Source organism: Alligator sinensis, unplaced genomic scaffold (assembly GCF_000455745.1).
Source record: "Alligator sinensis unplaced genomic scaffold, ASM45574v1 scaffold1533_1, whole genome shotgun sequence".
Lineage (NCBI taxonomy): Eukaryota > Metazoa > Chordata > Crocodylia > Alligatoridae > Alligator > Alligator sinensis.
In genome coordinates, this window is record NW_005843494.1 from 48,062 (window position 1) to 56,268 (window position 8,207).

Below are 8,207 nucleotides of genomic sequence, written 5' to 3' on the forward strand. Positions count from 1 at the left end.
ACTAGAAAACTGGTTTGTGGCTGCGACCCCCGGCAACTCTTTAACATGCCGGGTCTGAGAGTGGCCCCTTCATGTAGATCTTCTCCCTGGCCATTGTCTGCTAAGGAAACTAACACACAGGATACACTCTGGCCCAATAACTCCCAGTCCCTTCTGGTGTAAAAATGTGGGAAAATTCACTGTTATTAATATAGTCAAATGGTACAATGTACAAGAGCCAAGGATGCCCTGCCAAGTCCAGGCAGGCATTACATGATCACGGACACACTGGGGTTGGAAGTGTCACATCAACACCGGTGCTGTACTGTGGAGCTTTTATGTTCCTGGGACCTGGCCCTGCCCTCCCAAACCCTCTGTAAGGATCCCAGAGGCCATCTCCTCCTCTACTGACACAGGATGGTAGAGAAGCAAAGCAGAGCTCTGGGGGCAGCTGGGGGAGGGGGGGAAGCAGAGGCCTCCTCTGCTGCAAACAGACCTGTGCATCGAGAGGTGACACCTGTGATCAGAGGTTGGAGGCAGATGGGAAGAACAGGTTCAGGGGACTCTGTTGGATTTTGCCTTGGGCAAGTTCCCATCTGACCTCAGCTTCACATCCCTGACCCATGTCTGACTGCATTTACTTCCTTCCTCCTTCGTGACCCATACCCTTAATCCCTGCTCCCGCACAAAGAAACCAAGGAGTACGGAGACACTAGGACATGGACACATTGTAGATGAAGAAGGGGAGACTGGAGACAAACTGGATTACAATGCCTGATGCATCATGCTTCTTTGTAAAGAGCCCAAGGAAAGGAAAGTGCCATCCCATGCAGATTATTATAGCATTGCTGGGAAGACTTGCTTGTGGCTAATGCTTGAACTTAAAGGGGAGATTTCATGGCACATGTCAAAGGCCCGGTGAGGCAAACACACTTCCCTGTTTCTTCAGCGGTGCCAGGGAGGGCCTTTGGGTTACCCCATGCCCTTCTCTTTGATGTGTTCTGGATAAAGAGCTCCCCCAAGTGGCTACTTCTAAAAGGAAAACTTCACAGGCAAGGTCAGCTCCCAGACTACTGCACTGGGCAGCACAGTTTGTGGAGAAGGTGAGCTGTGAACAGTGGCCAAAGAACAGGATAGAGACTATTTAGAAAGCTGGATGTGTACAAGTCCATTGGGCCAGATGAGATGCACCTGAGGGACTTGCAAAATGTGATTACAGAGCCTCTGGTCATCATCTTTGAAAATTCATGATGATCAGGACAGGTCCCAGATGACTGTAAAAGAGCAAATATAGTGCCCCCCTTTAAGAAAGGGAAGAAGGAGAATCCGGGGAACTACAGACAAGTCAGCCTCACCTCAGTCCCTGGAAAAATCATGGAGCAGATCCGCAAGGAATCCATTTCTAAGCACTTGGAGGAGGAGAAGGTGATTAGGAACAGTCAGCATGGATTCACCATGGACAAGTCATGCTGGACCAACCTGATTGCTTTCTGTGATGAGATGCCTGGTCTTGTAGATGCTGGCTGGAATACCTTGACTTTAGCAAATCTTTTGATACCATCTCGCACAACATTCTCACAAGCAAGCTAAGGAAGCATGGGTTGGATGAATGAACTGTAGAGTGGATAGAAAACTGGCTGGATCATCAGACTCAGAGGGTAGTACTCAATGGCTTGTTGTCTTGTTGGCAGCTGGTCTCAAGTGGAATGCCCCAGGGATCTGTCCTGGAGATGGTTTTATTCAATATCTTCACTAATGACCTGTAAGATGGAATGGATTGCACACTCAACTAGGTTGCACTTAACACCAAGCTGAGAGGAGGAGTAGATATGCTGGAGGGTAGGGGTAGGATTCAGAGAGACCTGGACAAATGGGAGAATTGGACAAAGAGAAATCTCATGGGGCATGTCCAAACAAGTACTAATGTGCAGTATGTGATGCTGCAGAGGTGTCTGTGGTGCCACACACTGCACACACCACGCATACGACTGTTCTCCACACTGCTAAATCACAGCCTGGGGTGGGGGGGCATGTGATTTATGAAGAGAGGCTATGGGAAGTGGGCTTATTTAGTCTGGAAAAGAGAAGATGAAGAGGGGATTTAATACCAGCCTTCAACTACCTGAAGGGTGGTTCCAAAGAGGATGGAGCTGGACTGATCTCAGTGGTGGCAGATAACAGAACAAGGAGCAATGGGCTCAAGTTGCAACAAGGGAAGCTTAGGTTAGACTTTAGGAAAAGTCTCTCACTAGGAGGATAGGTAAACACTGGAACCAGTTATCCAGAGAGGTTGTGGAATCTCCATTCTTAGAGGTTTTTAAGACCCACCTAGACAAAGCTTTGGCTGGGATGATCTAGTTGGGGATGGTCCTGCTCTCAGCAGCGGGTTGGGCTAGATGACCTCCTGAAGTCCCTTCCAACCCTAATTTCCTAATTTTCTATGATTCTATGCAAAAGATGACTTAAGTAACTGAAATACAGTGGTGGCTGGTGTCTTGGAAATAACCCCCTGAGCTCACAAAACAACCTACTCTCCTGCTTATGAGGTGGCTCAGCAAACAATGCTCCAACATGGCCTACAAAGGTGACATGGCACTGGCAGGGAGCAGGTAGGTGACCAGGTTTATTTAGATACTGGCAACCTGCACTTTTTTTCCACTTCTACACTTTGCTTAGATTCATTGAAATCCCAGAGGCTGGGATACAAGTGCTGAGACGCAGGTACATTGCCCCACAGATGCTGCCCTGATGCCACTACTGACCTTGGCTAAGGCCCCACTTGCTACTGAACCATCTAAAACAAATGTGAATCTGAACCACCTTTCCAAAGATGTTGAGACCATAAAACATGTTACCTTTCTGGGGCTGGCACAGGACATGAGCTCTACTGTGCGTCTGCCTGAGAACTTTCTCTTTGGGAGCAGATTCTACAGAGATTTTTGTATCTGGGCCTGAGGACGGGGAGGTCCTATATTGAAAACACAGGCTTGGGAATCAGACAATAGCTTTGTAAGGCTTTCAAGCAAGAGGTGACTTCACCCACTGAAGATATCTGACAAAGCAGTAAGCAAGAGCAACAAGGAGGGGTTCCTTTCAGCATTTAGAAAACCTCTTAGAAAGCATTACTGTGTCCTGCATCAGTAGCCCAATATCTTTCCCCTCCTTCCAACTCAGAACTGGCAGTAAAACAGAAAAGGAAAATTGCTTAGTCTTCATATAATACTGAGCTTTCAGTGATGTGGGGAGCAACCCCAAGGGGCCTTCAGGCTGTGGTTCCCATAAAGTTGAAAAGGAAAACAATTAAAAGTATGAACAAAGGCCACTTCAGAATGAATCAGTTGAAAAGTAAAGCTCATCCCCTGAAGAGTAGCAGGTTTGTGTCTCACTTCCCCATTGCCCAGTGTCACTGTGTTGAGCACTGCTGTCACTATCCCATGCCTGGCAGTAATAATCAGCCTCATCCTGGGCTTGGACACCAGTGATGCTCAATGTGGCCGTGTTTCCAGATATGGAAGCAGAGAATTGGTCAGGGATGCTGGAGGGTCTGTTGCTATTGCTATATATAATTTGCAGGGGGGCACTGCCAGGTTTTTGTTGAAACCACTGCAGACTGTAGCGACCAACGTTTCTTCCTGTGCAGGTGAGTTTAGCAGTTTCCCCTGGAGAGACGGACACTGAAGGTGGCTGAGTCATCACATATTGGGCAAAGGAACCTAGAAAAGAAAGAAAAAATGTGTGGATAGAAAAACACATTATTGGTTGTAGCCCCATTACAAATATCTGCTTGCAGCCTGGTGGGAGAAAAAAAAAAGCCTCCTGTAGCACCTGAGAAGTATATGGCTGGCACGAGAAGGAGTGGGATCCAGGTCATGGTGGGAATCAAGACCAGCTCAGCTTCTGGAGGAAAATGGGTCTCTGACTCTGACCCTCTGGGACTCTCTTAAAGACACACACCCGATTAAGCTCCTTCATGCAAATCTGCTCCCAGCCACTGGCTGCTGTGCCTCTGTACTTGCACATCTGAGAAAGGCCCTGACACTGGCAGGGGACCCTGCACCCAACTTTCTCAGTCTCTTCTGGTGACAAACAGGGTGAGGTCACTGCTGTTAATGCAGTGACATGGCTTTGCTACTGGGGTCAGTGAGGGGACAAACAGGACCTCCCCAGGTTAATCCCAATATTTACGTTTAAATAAACAAGAGTCAAGGACTGCCTTCCAGGTCATCCAGAGCCCAGTCAGTTATTAGAGGATCACAGACACATTGCGGTTGGAAGTGTCACATCAGCAGCAAAACTGCAGTGAAGACTTTGTGCTCCTGGGACCCGGCTCTTCCCTTCCCAACCCCTCTTGCAGGTTTCCTAGTGGACTTCTCTTCCTTACTGATACAAAACTGTAAGGGAGCAAACCAGTGCTCTGGGGACTGCTTACTTACACACGTGCAGCAGGGAAGGGTGGAGGAGCAAAGGGCTCGCTCTGATGCAGACAGACCTGTGCACCGGGAGGTGATGCACACCATGGGATCAGAGGCTGGAGATAGATGGGAAGGACGAGCTCAGGGGAGGCTCTGCTGGATTTTGCTCTGGGCATGATCCCACCCCCACACATGTGCTATGTCACCATGGTCAGTGCCAAATCTTTGTGAACCTAAATATTCCCACGTATGAAACAAGGATCTGATCTTAGGGGTTTCTGCTGCAGTCCCTCAGTACTGTACCTAAGCACCTTTCCCAGCAAGCTAATTTCTCCCTTGTTGAAGTTGAAATTATGCTCGGGTCAATTTGTCGTTTTGATCAAATATAATTCATCCACTCTTCTCATTAATTTTTGGTTTGGATAGGTTTGTTTTTTGGGACAGGGGGCCCATGTATCATCCAATGTCTGCTCCATTTGATGGAGTAGTGGATATAGCGTAATCCACATCTGACTGCATGTACTTCCCTTCTCCTCATGACCCACTCTCCTCATCCCTGATCATCCACACAGACAAGGGAATGAGGATACCCTGGGACATGGACAGACTGTATGTGGCAATGGGGTGCTGGGCTCCAACACAAACTGCTTTAAGGTGCCTGGCCTCTATGCTATAGGAGCGCCCTGAGGGGTAGTGGACACAGGTCTGATTCCCAACTCTTCCATAAAAGTGCTGAGTGACCATGGTCACATACAAATCTTTGTGAGCCTCAGTATCCTCATGCATTAAATGAGGACCTGATCTTAGGGCTTTCTACTACCCTCCATCAGTGCAGTACCTGAGCACCTTCCTCATAAGGCTGAGGCAGTATCAACATCCCAAATAGGATTTGTGGCATTTTTCCCTTGTAGAAGTTAAAATCTGCTTGAGTAAATTTGAGATTTTGAAAGGATTTAACCCATCTGCTCTCCTCGTAGTTTTCCCTTGCTTTATGCTGTACATGCATTCCTGGAAAATGGCACATAACTCGAATTCGGATAAAGGGAACCCAACTTTACAATGTAACAAATAAGGATACATAACAAGACCTCAATTGTACTGACCCCCAGACCCATTTCTACCACTTTTACAAGACAATTGTAGTACTTACCAACAGCAGACAGAACACACAAGCACAGGGCACGATCATAATGGGGATGGCAACTACAGAAACACGTGTTGCAGACAACGAGCGAGGAGCACAGATCCACACGGGAGACTATATTTTGGTGTGAATCACTCCCACAATGCACCGCATAAAGCAGCTGACTGTGGGCTTCCACCATACCAATCGCATAAAAGTGAATTTACCTCACATATAATGAATTTTTGGTATAAAAAGGGTATTAGCATAAAAGAAAATTCACACATACAGAACCTGCATAAAGCAAGGGAAACCTGTATATTTGTTTTGGATAGATTTGTCTGGGGAAGAGGAGGGATATGCATGTGGGAAAAGCATCACATTCCCATGCTTGGTGGGTTAGCATTTGCTCAGTATAAGGGGTGGTCATTGCTCTGTGGGTCCCCTGTCTCGGGGAAAGTCCTGCCCATTACATTCCAGGGATGTTGGGGTATGTACATCATGTGTACGTTGAATGTGCATCACCACCGACTGAGACTCCACACCTGGAAAATGATAGAACAAAAATTTGTAATGTCTTCCTGGTGGTCCCCAGCCATTAGTGCCATGGCATGTGCATTGGCTTGGGCAGTCACTTTAATGTGCATCTAACTCATCCCTGGTCTCACCTGGACACCACACCCCCAGCAGCATGAGGAGGGGAGCCCAGAGCATGGTGAGGATATTGCAGGCCCCTGGAAGAAGAACCAGTAGGACTCATTGAGAATGCCCCATGAGCTCTGCCCCTTATAATGATCTGCCTGGGACTGAGGTCTCGCCTTTATGCTCACATGCTCTGTGTGTGGTCACAGGGGGTTGGTCATGTGGGAAGGAGACTTCTGGGGTGAAGATCTGTGACTTTATAAAGTTTCTAGTTAGCACATCTCACAGTGACTGCTATGCCCAGGTGCATTTACTCAATACCGTCACAGTGACTGCAGGGCTGGAGGCTGCCTCAATTCTATTTGCAGCTTTTTCAAATGTTTCCTTTTTTCCCCCATGGGCTTTCCAGCTTTCTCAAAAGGCTCCTTGTTCTGCTGATCTGGAGAACAACAAGCACAAAACCAGTATGCTTAGCCCAGAACTAAGAATGACAAAGCCAATCCAGCAGAGCAGATAGGGAAACCATCAGGGCTGGGCATGCTGAAAAGTTGGGTTCTACAATTCAGGGGCCCCTCCCTGTTGGAGCATCTGACTCTCTAAGACAGGGCACAGATGTGCCTAGTAGTGTTTCCTTGCTGGCTACCTATGGGTCCCTAGTCTCCAGACCATACAGCATGTCTATAGCATTTCAGCTTGTTTTGTAAGATATTCTATGGCAAGCAGGAAAGGTGGGAATAACAAGGAACTCAATGTTCTGAATGGGGGAACCTGGTACAGAAGAGGGCCAGGTTAGAAGGATTCAATCTGATGGAGCTGTGTCTGTCATGTAGGACAGCAGAGCATGTTGGACACCAGCAAGACCAGGAAGAGGCATTTCAGGACCCTTGTTCAAGCACTAAGGTCTTTGCTTGACCCTCAGTAACTGTCATGTGTGGTCCTGGATTCATCAAATAAATGAATGACTGGAGGGTTAACATCGTTCCCAGATTGGCCCTAATGGTCTTTACCACTGGCACCACGCCCCTGTGGGCAATGTGGATCTCTCCTTCACTCTCAATCCTTAAATCCAGACCAGAAGCTTCTAGGCAGGAAGCAGAAGTCATGGCTTGGCACAGAAGTCACCAGGTGGGATCTCTGCTCCGTATTATTCAGGCAATTAGAGTACACAAGGACGGCTGTGCCTTCTATCCTTGCACTCTGTGGATCTTTGAAGTGGACCTCCCACCTCTACCCATGGCCACAGTGGCTGCATAGCTGCTCCCTGTTGCCTAGGCAGTGAAAGTATCGCTCTCTGCTCCCTGCAAAAGCTGACTTAAGTAAGTGAAGTACTATGGTGGCTGGTGCCTTAGAAATAACCCACTCAGGTCAGAAAACCACCTAGTCTTCTGCTTGCAGGGTGGCTGAGCAAACTAGGTACCATGCTTCAGCATGGCCTGCAGAGGTGACAATGGCACTGGCAGGAAGCAGGCATGTAACCAAGTGTATTTAGATACTGGCAGCATACACTGAGGTTCCACTTTTGGACTTTGCTTAGATTCATTTAAATCCCAGAAGCTAGGATACAAGCAGCTGAGGTGTAGCTAAATTACCCCACAGGTGCTGCCCTGATGCTTCTACTGACCTTGGCTAAGGCTCTGCTTGCTACTAAATCATCTAAAACAATCTGAATCTGACCCACCCTTACAAAGATGTTGGGAACAAAAAACGTGTTACCCTTCTGGGGCTGGCAGAGCAGATGAGCTCTACTGTGCGGCTGCCTGAGAATTTTTTCTTTGAGAGCAGCTTCTGTAGAGATTTCTGTATCTGGGCCTGAGGCCAGGGAGGTCTTATCTTGAAAGTACACGTGTGGGAAACAGAGAAGGGTTTCATGAGATGTTCAGGCAAGAGATGACCTCATCTACTGGAGGTATCTGACCAAGAGTAGGTGGGGCAGCAAGGAGGGATTCCTTTCAGTGTTCAGAAAATCTTAAGTAAGTTCACCTGAGTTATCATATCACTCTCCTGCCAGTTCCTCTTCCCTGTACAAATGGTTTTATAGCAGCCCAGCTCCT